The following is a 23969-nucleotide window of genomic DNA, read 5'->3' as shown; positions in this document are numbered from 1 at the left end:
TATTATAGCCCACACATGCAGTGCCCTGCATTTCCTCACAAACTCCATCTGGAGTTACTTTGTAAGACACCGCTTTGTTAATGTCATTGGCGATATCTGTTGCATTGTCTGCTTTTCCCATGCGACAGGGAAAATGCTTGATGAAGTGTATTTAATCAGAGACAGTTGTAGCTATTCTGAATGTTTCATCCCTGATGTCTGATTAGGAAGATACTTCGGTAGTATATAAGGGGAAAATCTCAGACATTGTCTGGGTAATACCTTTATCTGATATTAAAGTGGTTTCTTTCAGTTTAAGCTTGAACACATCCGTTGGCTACCTAAGGAGGTTCTAAATATCCTAAATGACTCCGAAATTACTGGCGTAGTCTATCCTTATCAATACAGTTAAACAAGTATTTTGATGTGCCCTCCATGGTGTACGTAATTTTAGGTACCAGAAAGGCAGTGACGTGCGGTGACGTCAGAGACTGCTGAGGCAGTGGCTAGGAAGAAGAAATTCTATTAGGGATTACTCATTTAATAACCAGAAGCTGTGCACTTGCGGAGGTGAAAATCAGCATTTGGGAGCTGCAAAGGTAGAATGGAAGATTGCACCAATTCCTGCGTACAACCAGTACTAAATGCAGGAAAGGAAGCCCGGTCCCCAAAGGTAACTTGCGCAAGTTTGAAGAAACCGGTGAGAGCCATACGTCAACCGCTTGTTTAGCGGAGGTCAGTCTGTTACAAGCCGCATACAGAAAAGGGTAAGATAACCTGCACAGCAGGCAATATACAGAATCTTCCCAAGATACAGACTTGCTTTCTAAGACTATCAGTATTGACCTGAACTATCAGTATTGACCTGAACTTTCTCCATATTGCGTGTGTAAAGAAATATGAGAAGTTTAATGGTGGTTGGCCACTACTATTTAATGGACCATATGTACCGCATTAGGAGGGGTAATTTTACAAGATATTAAACAAACTGAAAATATACCAATTTCCTAAAAATCTAGATAAATCAAAATAGAGGGCGCCACATGGTGCAGATCAAATGGTAAATGATATAACAAGCAACAAAGGAATCCTACTCACGAGATGTAAAGCACAGATGTGCAAAAACAGCAGTCCGGAACCACTTGTCGTCCGGTAGACCAATGGAAATGATCACAGGGGTGGATCCTCGTCTCGCCAGGGAGAGTCCAGGGATGCCTGGGGCAGGAGTCAGTCAGCAAATAAGAGATCCAACAGTGACCAGTCCCACACCTCAAATGACTAGAAAGGAGACTAGACCAGCTCCAAAAGGTCAATGATTCAAAATTCAAGAAGGTCGGCAGCAAGTGAGGAGATAAATAAATCTTTAAAATTTATTAAAATGGTAAAAACATAAGCAACGCGTTTCTCAGTGTAACACACGGTTTCATCAGGCTGTATAACAAACAAACTCACAGCTGCCATATTTAAACCCTAGACAACCAATCAGATTGAGGAAAAAATTACAACCCCTTACCAGGTAATACCATGTTTACATGGGGGGGGGGAATAAGAAATATATGTTAAATAAAATTTAATATACAACATGTAGAGATCTACACATAACGTATAATATGTACACACATACAATTAGTAAAAAGTAAAAAATATACTTTCTCCAGAGGACAACTGATCATCTTTAATATGTAGAGAATGAGAAAATTATTAGAAAAATTGACACCAGACAAAACTGCTAATGGTACATTCCAATGGTCAGCAAAAGAAAATAAAATAAATCATACTGACACCAATGGTATGCATTAACCTCCCCTGTTGTCTTGACAACTTAGTTCACGCACATCTCATAGAATAGGTCAAATAGAGTATTATTGATAGTATTCATAAGCTAATAAATTTTTGCTAAACATCTATTTTATGCTTCTTAAGTAAGAAGTCTAGTTGGTCTCGTATGGTTTTTTTCCTTTTTCTTTTTACTATAGATTTTTTGATTGCCCCTATTACACCATGTATGTCTTCAAACACGCCCTCCTCCCTTTTCAACCTGACACCTTATTAAATTTGTGCACATAGAATTCTTTCAATTCTGATCACATTTGGTTATATAATGAATTATGTATTTCCCTTCCCTATTTCACTGCTTATAGTAGCAATACTAAATGGAATTTTTTATGAATCCTACTTCAATAGGATAGATACGTTTTTTTATTTTATTTTATTTTGCTGACCATTGGAATGTACCATTAGCAGTTTTGTCTGGTGTCAATTTTTCTTATAATTTTCTCATTCTATACATATTAAAGATGATCAGTTGTCCTCTGGAGAAAGTATATTTTTTTACTTTTTACTAATTGTATGTGTGTACATATTATACGTTATGTGTAGATCTCTACATGTTGTATATTAAATTTTATTTAACATATATTTCTTATTCCTCCCCCCCCCCCCATGTAAACATGGTATTACCTGGTAAGGGGTTGGAATTTTTTCCTCAATCTGATTGGTTGTCTAGGGTTTAAATATGGCAGCTGTGAGTTTGTTTGTTATACAGCCTGATGAAACCGTGTGTTACACTGAGAAACGCGTTGCTTATGTTTTTACCATTTTAATAAATTTTAAAGATTTATTTATCTCCTCACTTGCTGCCGACCTTCTTGAATTTTGAATCATTGACCTTTTGGAGCTGGTCTAGTCTCCTTTCTAGTCATTTGAGGTGTGGGACTGGTCACTGTTGGATCTCTTATTTGCTGACTGACTCCTGCCCCAGGCATCCCTGGACTCTCCCTGGCGAGACGAGGATCCACCCCTGTGATCATTTCCATTGGTCTACCGGACGACAAGTGGTTCCGGACTGCTGTTTTTGCACATCTGTGCTTTACATCTCGTGAGTAGGATTCCTTTGTTGCTTGTTATATCATTTACCATTTGATCTGCACCGTGTGGCGCCCTCTATTTTGATTTATCTAGATTTCTTATCCTTGTGTCGTGGCGTGACACCTCAGAGGAGCGGCCCTTCTGTCTGGAACATCTCTCCTGGAACTTCACATTACGGACATTAAGGACTTTTCCTTCACATGCCATCTCATTTTGGATGACAGTTTGTACACTATAGATATTATTGTTTAATCTTGCCTATAGTCATTTATAGACCCTGCATTTAAGTCATTTACTTGTTTCAGTTTGTTACACCTAGGCGCCTCTTATAAGTACCATAGTGATATTAGTTGTTACTAGAGTACTAGTTTGCTTCAATTTCCTAAAAAGGTGTATACATAAATACTGCCAATTACTATCTGCCATCTATATTATATTACACTTAAAGTATTCACAGCGCAACTAGGTGGAGGGGTGGATGTGAAATTAAAGTACTTTAGATAATATGGCAAATGGCTATGAACAATTCACAGTTGTTAAATAGATATTGCACACTGGTAAATCAATAAAAATATTCATACATGTTCATAAACCCATTTGTTGATAAAAAAGATAAATAAGTAAGAATAAATTAAAAACAGTACAACAGGTATGTAAAAACCATAAGTGAATCAAAACCGCAGGTAAAAAAAACACTGATGTGTTTTTCAAAATGATATTACCCACTGCAGGGAAGTAGTCTTAGGAGTACACTCGTATGGCTATATTGGTTGCAGGAATAGTATTGCCAACTCCTATTCACAAATTTGAAAATGAGGTGCAGCTGGTTCCAGAGGCTTGTTTCCAAACGCTCTCTTTAATTGAAAATCCTAGGGCGAAAGAAAGAGACAGCGCAGCCCCACATCAAGGTAGTAGTTTCACAATTTTAATTCACACTCAAAAAGTAATGCACTTACAGACAGACAATAAAGATATCGCATTAAGCAAGTCCCAGTTCTTTCAGGGATCTATTCAGGTTCACGGCTATCGATACTGCCGCTTCAATGTTGTTTGCAAACACACAGTCTCAATGAATCAAAGCCGTCCTTGGCTCCGCCCCCAACGCGTTTCGTCTGTGCTATCCAGACTTTCTCAAGAGGAAGTGATGCTGTCCTGCACGCTCCCGTGAGTCACTATTTACATCCGTTTGTGGGTTCTAATTGGATGATAACTGACCTATCCGGTATTAGTATACGGACAAGCCTCTTGTGTTGTAAATGATAAGTCCCACTTAGACTAAAACAAACATCTGAACAATCGTAGCAACATATTGCTATTAGTCATTTTAGATTTACAATTTAATAGACTGCATAAATTACAAAATACAAATTAATATAAACAGCGTAAAAATATTTAAAACTTTAACATTGCCTGATTGACAAAATGGTGTAAAAAATATTATTAATAATAAAACCGCAACTTTTGCATACTGTAAAAGAAAACTAAAATTTACAAGAAATATTTTGCACACATTTTAAAATTACTAAAATTGATAAGAATTCGTTTTTCTTAATTCTTTAAAGGAACCTATATAATGAAACCTATATAATGAAAAAGAGAGAGTTAGCACAAAAGCAAGATGAAACCAAGACAAGGGATACTAGTTCAGAGCATAAAGGCTTGTAAGTCTATGTCAACATTTAACCCTTTTGGGGCCATACAGTTAAGTAAGTGAATCCATTTAGTTTCACATTTTCTAAGGTGCATTAGTCTCTGCTGCTCATTACCCACTGTCTGTGGTATGATCTCTAGAATTTTCACCTTTAGACTATTTGGATTTTTATTATGCACCTTCCTAAAGTGTTCAGACAGACTATGATTCTCATATCCTTTTGTTATATTCTCTATGTGTTCATATATGCGGCGTTTGACTTTCCTTTTCGTTCTTCCTACGTAAATCAAATTGCAATCACACATAAGATAATACACCGCATATATGGATACACAAGAAGCTTTGTCTTTAATCTTGAATTCCTTAGAACAATCCCAATTGTACACACTATCACCTTTACTAATGAGATTGCACATGCAACAGTTAAGTCTACCACATTTAAAGGTACCTCCTTTATTTATACACCAATCTGAGAGTGTCCCTTTCTTTTTGTTATTCAATTCTCTTAGTCTTGATGGTGCTAAAATATTTTTGATGTTCTTATTTTTCTTAAAGATGGTTACTGGATAAGGCTCTAAATGGGGTCCTAACACAGGGTCAGCCTGCAGGATATTCCAATGCTTATGCTCTGTAAGTGCATTACTTTTTGAGTGTGAATTAAAATTGTGAAACTACTACCTTGATGTGTGGCTGCGCTGTCTCTTTCTTTCGCCCTAGGATCATCTATATTATATGTGGGCTATATCATTAGAATTATTGATTGAGGAGTATCTGCAATTTGTTTTTTAGAAATGACCATTTTTATGTTTGGAAAGTGTACAAATGTATGTTTGTTTTAGGATCATATATTAAACGTTTTTATCTGTATTTATCTGATCTATGTAATTCAATGCAATATTGTTTGTTTTAGGATCATATATTAAACGTTTTTATCTGTATTTATCTGATCTATGTAATTCAATGCAATATTGTTTGTTTTAGGATCAAATAGTAAAACTTTTTTATATCTACATTTATCTGATTTATTTATTCCAGTTCTCATAAGGTGGTTCCATTACGGATTTTAGATACATTTATACAAGGTTCATGCAAGGTGTATCGCTTATATATACAGTATCCAAATAAAGTAGAAAGCCCAAAAGGATTAATTACAGAAAAGCTTCATTATCCTATTCATCACGCTTGAAGACATCTCCCTCGCTCTAGGCAGACTAAAGTTGGTGCATTGCAATATTTAACTACTCTCCTTATCTTTAACACTTAGAGCTTTTTTAGCACCTTCTTTATACCTTTATATTTTGTGTATTTAGAAACACAGAAAAGCACTCGCGGGAGAGAGAGACACAGAGGGTTAGAGAGAAAGAGAGACACAATCACACACAGAGGGTTAGAGAGAGAGAAAGAGAGAGAGAGAGAGAGACACAATCACACACACAGGGTTAGAGAGAGAGAGAGAGAGAGAGAGACACAGAGGGTTAGAGAGAAAGAGAGACACAATCACACACAGAGGGTTAGAGAGAGAGAAAGAGAGAGAGAGACACAATCACACACACAGGGTTAGAGAGAAAGAGAGACACAATCACACACAGAGGGTTAGAGAGAGAGAAAGAGAGAGAGAGAGAGAGAGACACAATCACACACACAGGGTTAGAGAGAGAGAGAGACACAATCACACACAGAGGGTTAGAGAGAAAGAGAGACACAATCACACACAGAGGGTTAGAGAGAAAGAGAGACACAATCACACACAGAGGGTTAGAGAGAAAGAGAGAGAGAGAGACACAATCACACACAGAGCATTATAGAGAGAGAGAAAGAGAGAGAGGGAGAGACACAATCACACACACAGGGTTAGAGAGAGAGAGAGAGACACAATCGCACACAGAGCATTAGAGAGAGAGAGAGACAATCACACACAGAGCATTATAGAGAGAGAGAAAGAGAGAGAGGGAGAGACACAATCACACACACAGGGTTAGAGAGAGAGAGAGAGACACAATCGCACACAGAGCATTAGAGAGAGAGAGAGACAATCACACACAGAGCATTATAGAGAGAGAGAAAGAGAGAGAGGGAGAGACACAATCACACACACAGGGTTAGAGAGAGAGAGAGAGACACAATCGCACACAGAGCATTAGAGAGAGAGAGAGACAATCACACACAGAGCATTATAGAGAGAGAGAAAGAGAGAGAGGGAGAGACACAATCACACACACAGGGTTAGAGAGAGAGAGACATAATCACACACAGAGCATTAGAGAGAGAGAGAGACAATCACATACAGAGGGTTAGAGAGAAAGAGAGACACAATCACACACAGAGGGTTAGAGAGAGAAAGAGAGACACAATCACACACAGAGCGTGAGAGAGAGAGAGAGAGAGAGAGAAAGAGACACAATCACACACAGAGGGTTAGAGAGAGAGAAAGAGAGAGAGACACAATCACACACAGAGGGTTAGAGAGAGAGAAAGAGAGAGACACAATCACACACAGAGGGTTAGAGAGAGAGAAAGAGAGAGACACAATCACACACAGAGCGTTAGAGAGAGACACAATCACACAAAGAGGGTTAGAGAGAGAAAGAGAGAGAGACACAATCATACACAAAGGGTGTGAGAGAGAGAGAGAGAGAGAGAGAGAGAGAGAAAGAGAGACACAATCACACATCGAGGGTTAGAGAGAGAGAAAGAGAGAGACACAATCACACACAGAGGGTTAGAGAGACAGAAAGAGAGAGAGACACAATCACACACAGAGGGTTAGAGAGAGAGAAAGAGAGAGAGACACAATCACACACAGAGCATTAGAGAGAGAAAGAGAGAGAGGGAGAGACACAATCACACACAATGGGCTAGAGAGAGAGAGAAAGAGAGAGAGACACAATCACACACAGAGGGTTAGAGAGAGAGAAAGAGAGAGAGACACAATCACACACAGAGGGTTAGAGAGACACACAATCACACACTGAGGGTTAGAGAAAGTGAGACACAATCACAAACAGAGGGTTAGAGAGAAAGATAGACACAATCACACACAGAGGGTTAGAGAGAGAAAGAGAGAGAGACACAATCACACACAGATGGTTAGAGAGAGAGAGAAAGAGAGAGAGACACAATCACACACAGAGGGTTAGAGAGAGAGAGACACAATCACACACAGAGGGTTAGAGAGAGAAAGAGAGAGAGACATTCACACACAGAGGGTTAGAGAGAGATAGAAATAGAGAGAGACACAATCACACACAGAGGGTTAGAGAGAGAGAGAGAGAAAGAGAGAGACACAATCACACACAGAGGGTTAGAGAGAGAGAGAGAGAAAGAGAGACACAATCACACACAGAGGGTAAGAGAGAGACACAATCACACACAGAGGGTAAGAGAGAGACACAATCACACACAGAGGGTAAGAGAGAGAGAAATAGAGAGACACAATCACACACAGAGCGTTAGAGAGAGAGAGACACAATCACACAAAGAGGGTTAGAGAGAGAGAGAGAGAGAGAGAAAGAGAGACACAATCACACATCGAGGGTTAGAGAGAGAGAAAGAGAGAGACACAATCACACACAGAGGGTTAGAGAGACAGAAAGAGAGAGAGACACAATCACACACAGAGGGTTAGAGAGAGAGAAAGAGAGAGAGACACAATCACACACAGAGCATTAGAGAGAGAAAGAGAGAGAGGGAGAGACACAATCACACACAATGGGCTAGAGAGAGAGAGAAAGAGAGAGAGACACAATCACACACAGAGGGTTAGAGAGAGAGAAAGAGAGAGAGACACAATCACACACAGAGGGTTAGAGAGACACACAATCACACACTGAGGGTTAGAGAAAGTGAGACACAATCACAAACAGAGGGTTAGAGAGAAAGATAGACACAATCACACACAGAGGGTTAGAGAGAGAAAGAGAGAGAGACACAATCACACACAGATGGTTAGAGAGAGAGAGAGAGAAAGAGAGAGAGACACAATCACACACAGAGGGTTAGAGAGAGAGAGACACAATCACACACAGAGGGTTAGAGAGAGAAAGAGAGAGAGACATTCACACACAGAGGGTTAGAGAGAGATAGAAATAGAGAGAGACACAATCACACACAGAGGGTTAGAGAGAAAGAGAGACACAATCACACACAGAGGGTTAGAGAGAAAGAGAGACACAATCACACACAGAGGGTTAGAGAGAAAGAGAGAGAGAGAGAGAGAGAGACACAATCACACACAGAGCATTATAGAGAGAGAGAAAGAGAGAGAGGGAGAGACACAATCACACACACAGGGTTAGAGAGAGAGAGAGAGACACAATCGCACACAGAGCATTAGAGAGAGAGACAATCACACACAGAGCATTATAGAGAGAGAGAAAGAGAGAGAGGGAGAGACACAATCACACACACAGGGTTAGAGAGAGAGAGAGAGACACAATCGCACACAGAGCATTAGAGAGAGAGAGAGACAATCACACACAGAGCATTATAGAGAGAGAGAAAGAGAGAGAGGGAGAGACACAATCACACACACAGGGTTAGAGAGAGAGAGAGACACAATCGCACACAGAGCATTAGAGAGAGAGAGAGACAATCACACACAGAGCATTATAGAGAGAGAGAAAGAGAGAGAGGGAGAGACACAATCACACACACAGGGTTAGAGAGAGAGAGACATAATCACACACAGAGCATTAGAGAGAGAGAGAGACAATCACATACAGAGGGTTAGAGAGAAAGAGAGACACAATCACACACAGAGGGTTAGAGAGAGAAAGAGAGACACAATCACACACAGAGCGTGAGAGAGAGAGAGAGAGAGAGAAAGAGACACAATCACACACAGAGGGTTAAAGAGAGAGAAAGAGAGAGAGACACAATCACACACAGAGGGTTAGAGAGAGAGAAAGAGAGAGACACAATCACACACAGAGGGTTAGAGAGAGAGAAAGAGAGAGACACAATCACACACAGAGCGTTAGAGAGAGACACAATCACACAAAGAGGGTTAGAGAGAGAAAGAGAGAGAGACACAATCATACACAAAGGGTGTGAGAGAGAGAGAGAGAGAGAGAGAGAAAGAGAGACACAATCACACATCGAGGGTTAGAGAGAGAGAAAGAGAGAGACACAATCACACACAGAGGGTTAGAGAGACAGAAAGAGAGAGAGACACAATCACACACAGAGGGTTAGAGAGAGAGAAAGAGAGAGAGACACAATCACACACAGAGCATTAGAGAGAGAAAGAGAGAGAGGGAGAGACACAATCACACACAATGGGCTAGAGAGAGAGAGAAAGAGAGAGAGACACAATCACACACAGAGGGTTAGAGAGAGAGAGAAAGAGAGAGAGACACAATCACACACAGAGGGTTAGAGAGACACACAATCAGACACTGAGGGTTAGAGAAAGTGAGACACAATCACAAACAGAGGGTTAGAGAGAAAGATAGACACAATCACACACAGAGGGTTAGAGAGAGAAAGAGAGAGAGACACAATCACACACAGATGGTTAGAGAGAGAGAGAAAGAGAGAGAGACACAATCACACACAGAGGGTTAGAGAGAGAGAGACACAATCACACACAGAGGGTTAGAGAGAGAAAGAGAGAGAGACATTCACACACAGAGGGTTAGAGAGAGATAGAAATAGAGAGAGACACAATCACACACAGAGGGTTAGAGAGAGAGAGAGAGAAAGAGAGAGACACAATCACACACAGAGGGTTAGAGAGAGAGAGAGAGAAAGAGAGACACAATCACACACAGAGGGTAAGAGAGAGACACAATCACACACAGAGGGTAAGAGAGAGACACAATCACACACAGAGGGTTAGAGAGAGAGAAATAGAGAGACACAATCACACACAGAGCGTTAGAGAGAGAGAGACACAATCACACAAAGAGGGTTAGAGAGAGAGAGAGAGAGAGAGAAAGAGAGACACAATCACACATCGAGGGTTAGAGAGAGAGAAAGAGAGAGACACAATCACACACAGAGGGTTAGAGAGACAGAAAGAGAGAGAGACACAATCACACACAGAGGGTTAGAGAGAGAGAAAGAGAGAGAGACACAATCACACACAGAGCATTAGAGAGAGAAAGAGAGAGAGGGAGAGACACAATCACACACAATGGGCTAGAGAGAGAGAGAAAGAGAGAGAGACACAATCACACACAGAGGGTTAGAGAGAGAGAAAGAGAGAGACACAATCACACACAGAGGGTTAGAGAGACACACAATCACACACTGAGGGTTAGAGAAAGTGAGACACAATCACAAACAGAGGGTTAGAGAGAAAGATAGACACAATCACACACAGAGGGTTAGAGAGAGAAAGAGAGAGAGACACAATCACACACAGATGGTTAGAGAGAGAGAGAAAGAGAGAGAGACACAATCACACACAGAGGGTTAGAGAGAGAGAGACACAATCACACACAGAGGGTTAGAGAGAGAAAGAGAGAGAGACATTCACACACAGAGGGTTAGAGAGAGATAGAAATAGAGAGAGACACAATCACACACAGAGGGTTAGAGAGAAAGAGAGACACAATCACACACAGAGGGTTAGAGAGAAAGAGAGACACAATCACACACAGAGGGTTAGAGAGAAAGAGAGAGAGAGAGACACAATCACACACAGAGCATTATAGAGAGAGAGAAAGAGAGAGAGGGAGAGACACAATCACACACACAGGGTTAGAGAGAGAGAGAGAGACACAATCGCACACAGAGCATTAGAGAGAGAGAGAGACAATCACACACAGAGCATTATAGAGAGAGAGAAAGAGAGAGAGGGAGAGACACAATCACACACACAGGGTTAGAGAGAGAGAGAGAGACACAATCGCACACAGAGCATTAGAGAGAGAGAGAGACAATCACACACAGAGCATTATAGAGAGAGAGAAAGAGAGAGAGGGAGAGACACAATCACACACACAGGGTTAGAGAGAGAGAGAGAGACACAATCGCACACAGAGCATTAGAGAGAGAGAGAGACAATCACACACAGAGCATTATAGAGAGAGAGAAAGAGAGAGAGGGAGAGACACAATCACACACACAGGGTTAGAGAGAGAGAGACATAATCACACACAGAGCATTAGAGAGAGAGAGAGACAATCACATACAGAGGGTTAGAGAGAAAGAGAGACACAATCACACACAGAGGGTTAGAGAGAGAAAGAGAGACACAATCACACACAGAGCGTGAGAGAGAGAGAGAGAGAGAGAGAAAGAGACACAATCACACACAGAGGGTTAGAGAGAGAGAAAGAGAGAGAGACACAATCACACACAGAGGGTTAGAGAGAAAGAGAGAGACACAATCACACACAGAGGGTTAGAGAGAGAGAAAGAGAGAGACACAATCACACACAGAGCGTTAGAGAGAGACACAATCACACAAAGAGGGTTAGAGAGAGAAAGAGAGAGAGACACAATCATACACAAAGGGTGTGAGAGAGAGAGAGAGAGAGAGAGAAAGAGAGACACAATCACACATCGAGGGTTAGAGAGAGAGAAAGAGAGAGACACAATCACACACAGAGGGTTAGAGAGACAGAAAGAGAGAGAGACACAATCACACACAGAGGGTTAGAGAGAGAGAAAGAGAGAGAGACACAATCACACACAGAGCATTAGAGAGAGAAAGAGAGAGAGGGAGAGACACAATCACACACAATGGGCTAGAGAGAGAGAGAAAGAGAGAGAGACACAATCACACACAGAGGGTTAGAGAGAGAGAAAGAGAGAGAGACACAATCACACACAGAGGGTTAGAGAGACACACAATCACACACTGAGGGTTAGAGAAAGTGAGACACAATCACAAACAGAGGGTTAGAGAGAAAGATAGACACAATCACACACAGAGGGTTAGAGAGAGAAAGAGAGAGAGACACAATCACACACAGATGGTTAGAGAGAGAGAGAAAGAGAGAGAGACACAATCACACACAGAGGGTTAGAGAGAGAGAGACACAATCACACACAGAGGGTTAGAGAGAGAAAGAGAGAGAGACATTCACACACAGAGGGTTAGAGAGAGATAGAAATAGAGAGAGACACAATCACACACAGAGGGTTAGAGAGAGAGAGAGAGAAAGAGAGAGACACAATCACACACAGAGGGTTAGAGAGAGAGAGAGAGAAAGAGAGACACAATCACACACAGAGGGTAAGAGAGAGACACAATCACACACAGAGGGTAAGAGAGAGACACAATCACACACAGAGGGTTAGAGAGAGAGAAATAGAGAGACACAATCACACACAGAGCGTTAGAGAGAGAGAGACACAATCACACAAAGAGGGTTAGAGAGAGAGAAAGAGAGAGAGATACAATCATACACAAAGGGTTAGAGAGAGAGACACAATCACACACAGAGGTGTAGAGAGAGAGAGAGAAAGAGAGAGACACAATCACACACAGAGCGTTAGAGAGAGAGAGACACACAATCACACAAAGAGGGTTAGAGAGAGAGAAAGAGAGAGAGACACAATCATACACAAAGGGTGAGAGAGAGAGAGAGAGAGAGAGAGAGAGAGACACAATCACACATCGGGGGTTAGAGAGAGAGAAAGAGAGAGACACAATCACACACAGAGGGTTAGAGAGACAGAAAGAGAGAGAGACACAATCACACACAGAGGGTTAGAGAGAGAAAAAGAGAGAGAGACACAATCACACACAGAGCGTTAGAGAGAGAGAGAGACACAATCACACAAAGAGGGTTAGAGAGAGAGAAAGAGAGAGAGACACAATCATACACAAAGGGTTAGAGAGAGAGAGAGACACAATCACACACAGAGGGTTACAGAGAGAGAAAGAGAGAGACACAATCACACACAGAGCGTGAAAGAGAGAGAGAGAGAGACACACAATCACACAAAGAGGGTTAGAGAGAGAGAAAGAGAGAGAGACACAATCATACACAAAGGGTGAGAGAGAGAGAGAGAGAGAGAGAGAGAGAGAGATAGAAAGAGAGACACAATCACACATCGAGGGTTAGAAAGAGAGAAAGAGAGAGAGACACAATCACACAAAGAGGGTTAGAGAGAAAGAGAAAGCGAGAGACACAATCACACACAGAGGGTTAGAGAGAGAAAGAGAGACACAATCACACACAGAGGGTTAGAGAGAGAGAGAGAGAGAGACACAATCATACACAGAGGGTTAGAGAGAGAGAAAGAGAGAGACACAATCACACACATAGGGTTAGAGAGAGAGAAAGAGAGAGAGAGACACAATCACACACAGAGGGTTAGAGAGAGAGAGAGACACAATCACACACAGAGGGTTAGAGAGAGAGAGAGAGAGAGACACACACACAATCACACACAGAGGGTAAGAGAGAGAGACAATCGCACACAGAGGGTTAGAGAGAGAGAGACACAATCACACACAGAGGGTTAGAGAGAGAGAAAGAGAGAGAGACACAATCACACACACAGGGTTAGAGAGAGAGAAAGAGAGAGAAACACAATCACACATAGAGGGTTAGAGAGAGAGAGAGACACAATCACACACAGAGGGTTAGAGAGAGAGAGAGACATAATCACACACAGGGTTAGAGAGAGAGAGAGACACAATCACACACAGAGGGTTAGAGACAAAGAGACACAATCACACACAGAGGGTTAGAGACAAAGAGACACAATCACACACAGAGGGTTAGAGACAAAGAGACACAATCACACACAGAGGGTTAGAGACAAAGAGACACAATCACACACAGAGGGTTAGAGACAAAGAGACACAATCACACACAGAGGGTTAGAGACAAAGAGACACAATCACACACAGAGGGTTAGAGACAAAGAGACACAATCACACACAGAGGGTTAGAGAGAGAGAGAGAGAGACACACACAATCACACAGAGGGTTAGAGAGAAAGAGAGAGAAACAATCACACACAGAGGGTTAGAGAAAGAGAGACAATCACACACAGAGGGTTAGAGAGAGAGAAAGAGAGAGAGACACAATCACACACAGAGGGTTAGAGAGAGAGAGACACAATCACACACAGAGGGTTAGAGACAAAGAGACACAATCACACACAGAGGGTTAGACAGAGAGAGAGAGACAATCACACACAGAGGGTTAGAGAGAGAGAAAGAGAGAGAGAATATCACACACAGAGGGTTAGAGAAAGAGAGAGACACAATCAAACACAGAGGGTTAGAGAGAGAGAAAGAGAGAGACACAATCACACACAGAGGGTTAGAGAGAGAGACACAATCACACACAGAGGGTAAGAGAGAGAGAGAGAGAGAGAGAGAGAGAGACACAATCACACACAGAGGGTTAGAGAAAGTGAGACAATCACAAACAGAGGGTTAGAGAGAAAGATAGACACAATCACACACAGAGGGTTAGAGAGAGAGACACAATCACACACAGAGGGTTAGAGAGAGAGAAAGAGAGAGAGAGACAATCACACACAGAGGGTTAGAGAGAGAGAGAGAGAGAGAGAGAGAGAGAGAAAGAGAGAGAGACACAATCACACACAGAGGGTTAGAGAGAGAGAGAGAGAGAGAAAGAGAGACACAATCACACACAAAGGGTTAGAGAGAGAGAAAGAGAGAGAGAGAGAGAGACACAATCACACACAGAGGGTTAGAGAGAGAGAAAGATAGATAGACAAACAGCACACAGAGGGTTAGAGAGAGAGACACACACAATCACACACAGAGGGTTAGAGAAAGAAAGAGAGAGACATAATCACACACAGATGGTTAGAGAAAGAGAGAGAGAGACACAATCACACACAGAGGGTTAGATAAAGAGAGAGACACAATCACACACAGAGGGTTAGAGAAAGAGAGAGAGACACAATCACACACAGAGGGTTAGAGAGACACATAAGGGACGAGAGAGTCAGAGGGGGAGGAAGAGAGACAGAGAGAGAAAGAGACCATGGGTGAGAACGACACATAAGGAGAGAGATGGATAGAGAGAGAGAGAGAGAGAGACAGACAGACACACACAAAGGGGGGGGGGGAGAGGAACCACTGCATTTTTAAGTAAACAAACGGCAGAGCTACAGAGAGTTCAGAAAGTGAGACTATAAATTAGTGTGAAGTACAGAGGCAAGCTGCTAAGGTGTAAATTTTGAGTAAACAAAATACAAAAATGATCCTTAAACTGCTGTAAAAGAGTAAAAAAACAAAAAACACTAAACCACATTCATTAAATTATCATTTTCACTAACAGAATCCCTTTCAGTAAAATCTAACGGCTAGATCACGAGTTTGGCGTTAGTGTAAAAAAGCAGCTTTAAAGGGACACTGTACCCAATTTTTTTCTTTTGTAATTCAGTAAGAGCATGCAATTTTAAGCAACTTTCTAATTTACTCATATTATCAATTTTTCTTCGTTCTCTTGCAATCATTATTTGAAAAAGAAGGCAACTAAGCTTTTTTTGGTTTCAGTACTCTGGACAGCACTTTTTTATTGGTGGATGAATTTATCAACCAATCAGCAAGGACAACCCAGGTTGTTCACCAAAAATGGGCCGGCATCTAAACTTACATTCTTGCATTTCAAATAAAGATACCAAGAGAATGAAGAAAATTTGATAATAGGAGTAAATTAGAAAGTTGCTTAAAATTTCATGCTCAATCTGAATCACGAAAGAAAAATTTTGGGTACAGTGTCCCTTTAAGGGGTCCTAATGCTGCTTTTTACCGCCCGTTGGTATTACGAGTCTGGCAGGTACAGGTGTACCGCTCACTTTTTTTCCACGACTCGAGGCTACCGCAAATCCCCTTACGTCAATTGCGTATCCTATCTTTTCTATGGGATTTTCCTAACGCCGGTATTACGAGTCTTGGAAGAAGTGAGCGGTACAGCCTCTCTTGTCCGGACTCCTACCGCATTTAAAAGTCAGTAGTTAAGAGTTTTATGGGCTAACGCCGGAACATAAAGCTCTTAACTAAAGTGCTAAAAAGTACACTAACACCCATAAACTACCTATTAACCCCTAAACCGAGACCCCCCCACATCGCAAAAACTAAAATATTTTTTTAACCCCTAATCTGCTGACCGGACATCGCCGCAACCTACATTATACCTATGAACCCCTAATCTGCTGCCCCTAACATCGCCAACACCTACATTATATTTATTAACCCCCTAATCTGCCCCCCCCCATCGTCGCTGACACCTACCTACATTTATTAACCCCTAATCTTCCGACCCCAATGTCGCCGCTACTATACTAAATGTATTAACCGCTAAACCTAAGTCTAACCCCCCAAACTTAAATATAATTTAAATTAAACTAAATTTAACATAATTAAATAAATTCATCTTATTTTTAGTATCAAGAGGACTAGTTTCCTCAATATCCAAAGTAATCAACACCTCTTTTCACAAGGAATGAATATACTCCATCTTAAAGAGATAAGTAGATTTGTCAGTGTCAATATCTGAGGTAGGATCTTCTGAATCAGATAGATCCTTCTCAGAGGAGGATAAATCAGTATGTTGTCGGTCATTTGAAATTTCATCAACTTTATGAGTAGTTTTAAAAGACCTTTTACATTTATTATAAGGCAGAATAGCAGATAAAGCCTTCTGAATCGCATCAGCAATAAAATTGTTCATATTCACAGGGATATCATGTACATTAGATGTTGAAGGCACAACAGGCATTGTACTAGTACTGATGGATACATTCTCTGTATGTAAAAGCTTATCATGACAACTGTTACATACTACAGCTGGATATATAATCTCCGCTAATTTACAACAGATACACTTAGCTTTGGTAGAACTGTTATCAGGCAGCAGGGTTCCAACAGTGGTTTCTGAGACAGGATCAGATTGAGACATCTTGCAAATGTAAGAGAAAAAACAACATATAAAGCAAATTTATCAATTTCCTTATATGGCAGTTTCAGAAATGGGGAAAAAATGCATAGCCCTCTGAGCATAAAAAAAGGCAAGAGGCATATAGGAAGTGGGGTTTAAATAATACAATTATTTGGCTCCAAGTATGATGCACAACACAACATGAATTTTTTTGGCGCTAACAACATCGGGAAATGACGCAACCTTGTGCAAGGAAACCTGGCGTCAACTAAGACGCTGGAAATTACGAATTTTCGTCACCGAACGTACCTTCACGCCAAAAATGACGCAATAAATATCAGTATTTTGCGACCTTGCAAGCCTAATTTTGCCCACGAAAATTAATGAAAAAGCAGTCAATTTTGTAGAAAAGACTATAACCCAGGTAAGAAAAAATAACTTCCTAAATATGTTTCCCAATTTTGAAACTGATAGTCTGCAAAAGGAAATATACATAAACCTGACTCATGGCAAATATAAGTACAATACATATATTTAGAACTTTATATTAATACATAACATGGACTGGAGGCTGTTAGTTATACCACTATATTAACTAATTTTCCACAAGAGTAAGCAAAATTAAAAGGACGAGCAGGAGAGACAAAGCTGCCCCTGCTCGTCCTTAGTGGTATAACTAACAGCCTCCAGTCCATAATGTTATCAGCATAATTATAAATGCAGCCCTCGGATTCTAAGGGCTTAGTTAACCTTAATTTACAAACGGACTGACGACTGCTCAATATTACATATTTATATTCGATTGCTATTATGCAATCCACTGAGTTAAACAGGCCCATTTATCAAGCTCCGTATGGAGCTTGAAGGGCCGTGTTTCTGGCGAGTCTTCAGACTCGCCAGAAACACAAGTTATGAAGCAGCGGTCTAAAGACCGCTGCTTCATAACCCTGTCCGCCTGCTCTGAGCAGGCGGACAGGAACCGCCGGAAATCAACCCGATCGAATACGATCGGGTTGATTGACAGCTCCCTGCTGGCGGCCGATTGGCCGCGAGTCAGCAGGGGGCGGCGTTGCACCAGCAGCTCTTGTGAGCTGCTGGTGCAATGTTAAATGTGGAGAGCGTATTGCTCTCCGCATTTAGCGAGGTCTTGCGGACCTGATCCGCAGTGTCGGATCAGGTCCGCAAGCCCTTTGATAAATGGGCCCCTAAGTGTTTTTAACTCACAGCCTTTGCTACTGTATGTTCCTAGTTGACAAGAAAAAAGTTTAATGTATAAGTGATAAGGAACTTTTTTAATATTTAGACAGCTTTTGTCTCTGGTGAGTTAACCCTTACCACACATTTGTGGAACTACTTTCTCTTTAAACTGTGTTGTACTCTCAGTTACAACTAGTTTATCTAGTTGTTGTTTGTGCTAACATGTGCTGGAGCGATGTTATGTGCTGGAGAGATGTTACCGCACACTTGTGCTAGCATGTGCTGGAGTAATGTTATGTGCTGGAGAGATGCTAGCACAAGTGTGCAGTAACATGTGCTGGAGTGATGTTACTGCACACTTGTGCTAGCATGTGCTGGAGTAATGTTATGTGCTGGAGAGATGTTACTGCACACTTGTGCTAGCATGTGCTAGAGTGATGTTATGTGCTGGAGAGATGTTACCGCACACTTGTGCTAGCATGTGCTTTAGTGATGTTATGTGATGGAGAGATGTTACCGCACACTTGTGCTAGCATGTGCTGGAGTGATGTTATGTGCTGGAGAGATGTTACCGCACAATTATGCTAGCATGTGCTGGATTGATGTTACTGCACACTTGTGCTAGCATGTGCTGGAGTGATGTTATGTGCTGGAGAGATGTTACCGCACACTTGTGCTAGCATGTGCTAGAGTGATGTTATGTGCTGGAGAGATGTTACTGCACACTTGTGCTAGCATGTGCTGGAGTGATGTTATGTGCTGGAGAGATGTTACCGCACAATTATGCTAGCATGTGCTGGAGTGATGTTACTGCACACTTGTGCTAACATGTGCTAGAGTGATGTTATGTGCTGGAGAGATGTTACTGCACACTTGTGCTAGCATGTGCTGGAGTGATGTTATGTGCTGGAGAGATGTTACTGCACACTTGTGCTAGCATGTGCTAGAGTGATGTTATGTGCTGGAGAGATGTTACTGCACACTTGTGCTAGCATGTGCTGGAGTGATGTTATGTGCTGGAGAGATGTTACCGCACAATTGTGCTAGCATGTGCTGGAGTGATGTTATGTGCTGGAGAGATGTTACTGCACACTTGTGCTAGCATGTGCTGGAGTGACATGTGCTGGAGAGATGTTACCGCACAATTGTGCAAGCATGTGCTAGAGTGATGTTATGTGCTGGAGAGATGTTACTGCACACTTGTGCTAGCATGTGCTGGAGTGATGTTATGTGCTGGAGAGATGTTACTGCACACTTGTGCTAGCATGTGCTGGAGTGATGTTATGTGCTGGAGAGATGTTACTGCACACTTGTGCTAGCATGTGCTGGAGTGATGTTATGTGCTGGAGAGATGTTACTGCACACTTGTGCTAGCATGTGCTGGAGTGATGTTATGTGCTGGAGAGATGTTACTGCACAGTTGTGCTAGCATGTGCTGGAGTGATGTTATGTGCTGGAGAGATGTTACTACACACTTGTGCTAGCATGTGCTGGAGTGATGTTATGTGCTGGAGAGATGTTACCGCACAATTGTGCAAGCATGTGCTAGAGTGATGTTATGTGCTGGAGAGATGTTACTGCACACTTGCGCTAGCATGTGCTGGAGAGATGTTACTGCACACTTGTGCTAGCATGTGCTGGAGAGATGTTACTGAACACTTGTGCTAGCATGTGCTGGAGAGATGTTACTGCACACTTGTGCTAGCATGTGCTAGAGTGATGTTATGTGCTGGAGAGATGTTACTGCACACTTGTGCTAGCATGTGCTGGAGTAATGTTATGTGCTGGAGAAATGTTACTGCACACTTGTGCTAGCATGTGCTGGAGTGATGTTATGTGCTGGAGAGATGTTACTGCACACATGTGCTAGCATGTGCTGGAGTAATGTTATGTGCTGGAGAGATGTTACTGCACACTTGTGCTAGCATGTGCTGGAGTGATGTTATGTGCTGGAGAGATGTTACTGCACAATTGTGCAAGCATGTGGTAGAGTGATGTTATGTGCTGGAGAGATGTTACTGCACACTTGTGCTAGCATGTGCTGGAGTGATGTTATGTGCTGGAGAGATGTTACTACACACTTGTGCTAGCATGTGCTGGAGTGATGTTATGTGCTGGAGAGATCTTACTGCACACTTGTGCTAGCATGTGCTGGAGTGATGATACTGCACACTTGTGCTAGCATGTGCTGGAGTGATGTTAATGCACACTTGTGCAAGCATGTGCTAGAGTGATGTTATGTGCTGGAGAGATGTTACTGCACACTTGTGCTAGCATGTGCTGGAGTGATGTTATGTGCTGGAGAGATGTTACCGCACAATTGTGCAAGCATGTGCTAGAGTGATGTTATGTGCTGGAGAGATGTTACTGCACACTTGTGCTAGCATGTGCTGGAGTGATGTTATGTGCTGGAGAGATGTTACCGCACACTTGTGCTAGCATGTGCTGGAGTGATGTTATGTGCTGGAGAGATGTTACCGCACACTTGTGCTAGCATGTGCTGGAGTGATGTTATGTGCTGGAGAGATGTTACCGCACACTTGTGCTAGCATGTGCTGGAGTGATGTTATGTGCTAGAGAGATGTTACCGCACACTTGTGCTAGCATGTGCTGGAGTGATGTTATGTGCTGGAGAGATGTTACCGCACACTTGTGCTAGCATGTGCTGGAGTGATGTTATGTGCTGGAGAGATGTTACCGCACAATTGTGCAAGCATGTGCTGGAGTGATGTTATGTGCTGGAGTGATGTTACTGCACACTTGTGCTAGCATGTGCTGGAGTGATGTTATGTGCTGGAGTGATGTTACTGCACACTTGTGCTAGCATGTGCTGGAGTGATGTTATGTGCTGGAGAGATGTTACCGCACAATTGTGCAAGCATGTGCTAGAGTGATGTTATGTGCTGGAGAGATGTTACTGCACACTTGTGCTAGCATGTGCTGGAGTGATGTTATGTGCTGGAGAGATGTTACCGCACAATTGTGCAAGCATGTGCTAGAGTGATGTTATGTGCTGGAGAGATGTTACTGCACACTTGTGCTAGCATGTGCTGGAGTGATGTTATGTGCTGGAGAGATGTTACCGCACAATTGTGCAAGCATGTGCTGGAGTGATGTTATGTGCTGGAGTGATGTTACTGCACACTTGTGCTAGCATGTGCTGGAGTGATGTTATGTGCTGGAGAGATGTTACTGCACACTTGTGCTAGCATGTGCTGGAGTGATGTTATGTGCTGGAGAGATGTTACTGCACACTTGTGCTAGCATGTGCTGGCGTGATGTTATGTGCTGGAGAGATGTTACCGCACAATTGTGCAAGCATGTGCTAGAGTGATGTTATGTGCTGGAGAGATGTTACCGCACACTTGTGCTAGCATGTGCTGGAGTGATGTTATGTGCTGGAGAGATGTTACCGCACAATTGTGCAAGCATGTGCTGGAGTGATGTTATGTGCTGGAGTGATGTTACTGCACACTTGTGCTAGCATGTGCTGGAGTAATGTTATGTGCTGGAGTGATGTTACTGCACACTTGTGCTAGCATGTGCTGGAGTGATGTTATGTGCTGGAGAGATGTTACTGCACACTTGTGCTAGCATGTGCTGGAGTGATGTTATGTGCTGGAGAGATGTTACTGCACACTTGTGCTAGCATGTGCTGGCGTGATGTTATGTGCTGGAGAGATGTTACCGCACAATTGTGCAAGCATGTGCTAGAGTGATGTTATGTGCTGGAGAGATGTTACCGCACACTTGTGCTAGCATGTGCTGGAGTGATGTTATGTGCTGGAGAGATGTTACCGCACAATTGTGCAAGCATGTGCTAGAGTGATGTTATGTGCTGGAGAGATGTTACCGCACACTTGTGCTAGCATGTGCTGGAGTGATGTTATGTGCTGGAGAGATGTTACCGCACAATTGTGCAAGCATGTGCTAGAGTGATGTTATGTGCTGGAGAGATGTTACTGCACACTTGTGCTAGCATGTGCTGGAGTGATGTTATGTGCTGGAGAGATGTTACCGCACAATTGTGCAAGCATGTGCTAGAGTGATGTTATGTGCTGGAGAGATGTTACTGCACACTTGTGCTAGCATGTGCTGGAGTGATGTTATGTGCTGGAGAGATGTTACCGCACAATTGTGCAAGCATGTGCTGGAGTGATGTTATGTGCTGGAGTGATGTTACTGCACACTTGTGCTAGCATGTGCTAGAGTGATGTTATGTGCTGGAGAGATGTTACCGCACACTTGTGCTAGCATGTGCTGGAGTGATGTTATGTGCTGGAGAGATGTTACCGCACAATTGTGCAAGCATGTGCTGGAGTGATGTTATGTGCTGGAGTGATGTTACTGCACACTTGTGCTAGCATGTGCTGGAGTGATGTTATGTGCTGGAGTGATGTTACTGTACACTTGTGCTAGCATGTGCTGGAGTGATGTTATGTGCTGGAAAGATGTTACCGCACAATTGTGCAAGCATGTGCTAGAATGATGTTATGTGCTGGAGAGATGTTACTGCACACTTGTGCTAGCATGTGCTGGAGTGATGTTATGTGCTGGAGAGATGTTACTGCACACTTGTGCTAGCATGTGCTGGAGTGATGTTATGTGCTGGAGAGATGTTACTGCACACTTGTGCTAGCATGTGCTGGAGTGATGTTATGTGCTGGAGAGATGTTACTGCACACTTGTGCTAGCATGTGCTGGAGTGATGTTATGTGCTGGAGAGATGTTACTGCACACTTGTGCTAGCATGTGCTGGAGTGATGTTATGTGCTGGAGAGATGTTACCGCACAATTGTGCAAGCATGTGCTAGAGTGATGTTATGTGCTGGAGAGATGTTACTGCACACTTGTGCTAGCATGTGCTGGAGTGATGTTATGTGCTGGAGAGATGTTACCGCACAATTGTGCAAGCATGTGCTGGAGTGATGTTATGTGCTGGAGTGATGTTACTGCACACTTGTGCTAGCATGTGCTGGAGTGATGTTATGTGCTGGAGAGATGTTACTGCACACTTGTGCTAGCATGTGCTGGAGTGATGTTATGTGCTGGAGAGATGTTACTGCACACTTGTGCTAGCATGTGCTAGAGTGATATGTGCTGGAGAGATGTTACTGCACACTTGTGCTAGCATGTGCTGGAGTGATGTTATGTGCTGGAGAGATGTTACTGCACAATTGTGCAAGCATGTGCTGGAGTGATGTTATGTACTGGAGTGATGTTACTGCACACTTGTGCTAGCATGTGCTGGAGTGATGTTATGTGCTGGAGAGATGTTACTGCACAATTGTGCAAGCATGTGCTAGAGTGATGTTATGTGCTGGAGAGATGTTACTGCACACTTGTGCTAGCATGTGCTAGAGTGATGTTATGTGCTGGAGAGATGTTACTGCACACTTGTGCTAGCATGTGCTGGAGTGATGTTATGTGCTGGAGAGCTGTTA

General features: G+C 42.4%; 1 protein-coding gene across 1 annotated transcript in view; it reads left to right on the top strand.

Moving 5' to 3' along the window:
- Positions 1–23969, top strand: part of LOC128643156 (sulfotransferase 1 family member D1) — a 153915-nt gene that overhangs the window by 128787 nt on the left and 1159 nt on the right. The window lies entirely within an intron of this gene.

This window comes from Bombina bombina, chromosome 12 (assembly GCF_027579735.1).
Source record: "Bombina bombina isolate aBomBom1 chromosome 12, aBomBom1.pri, whole genome shotgun sequence".
In the NCBI taxonomy this organism is placed as follows: Eukaryota; Metazoa; Chordata; class Amphibia; order Anura; family Bombinatoridae; genus Bombina; species Bombina bombina.
The sequence above is the reverse complement of the archived record's forward strand: the minus strand, read 5'-3'. Positions and strand labels throughout refer to the sequence as shown.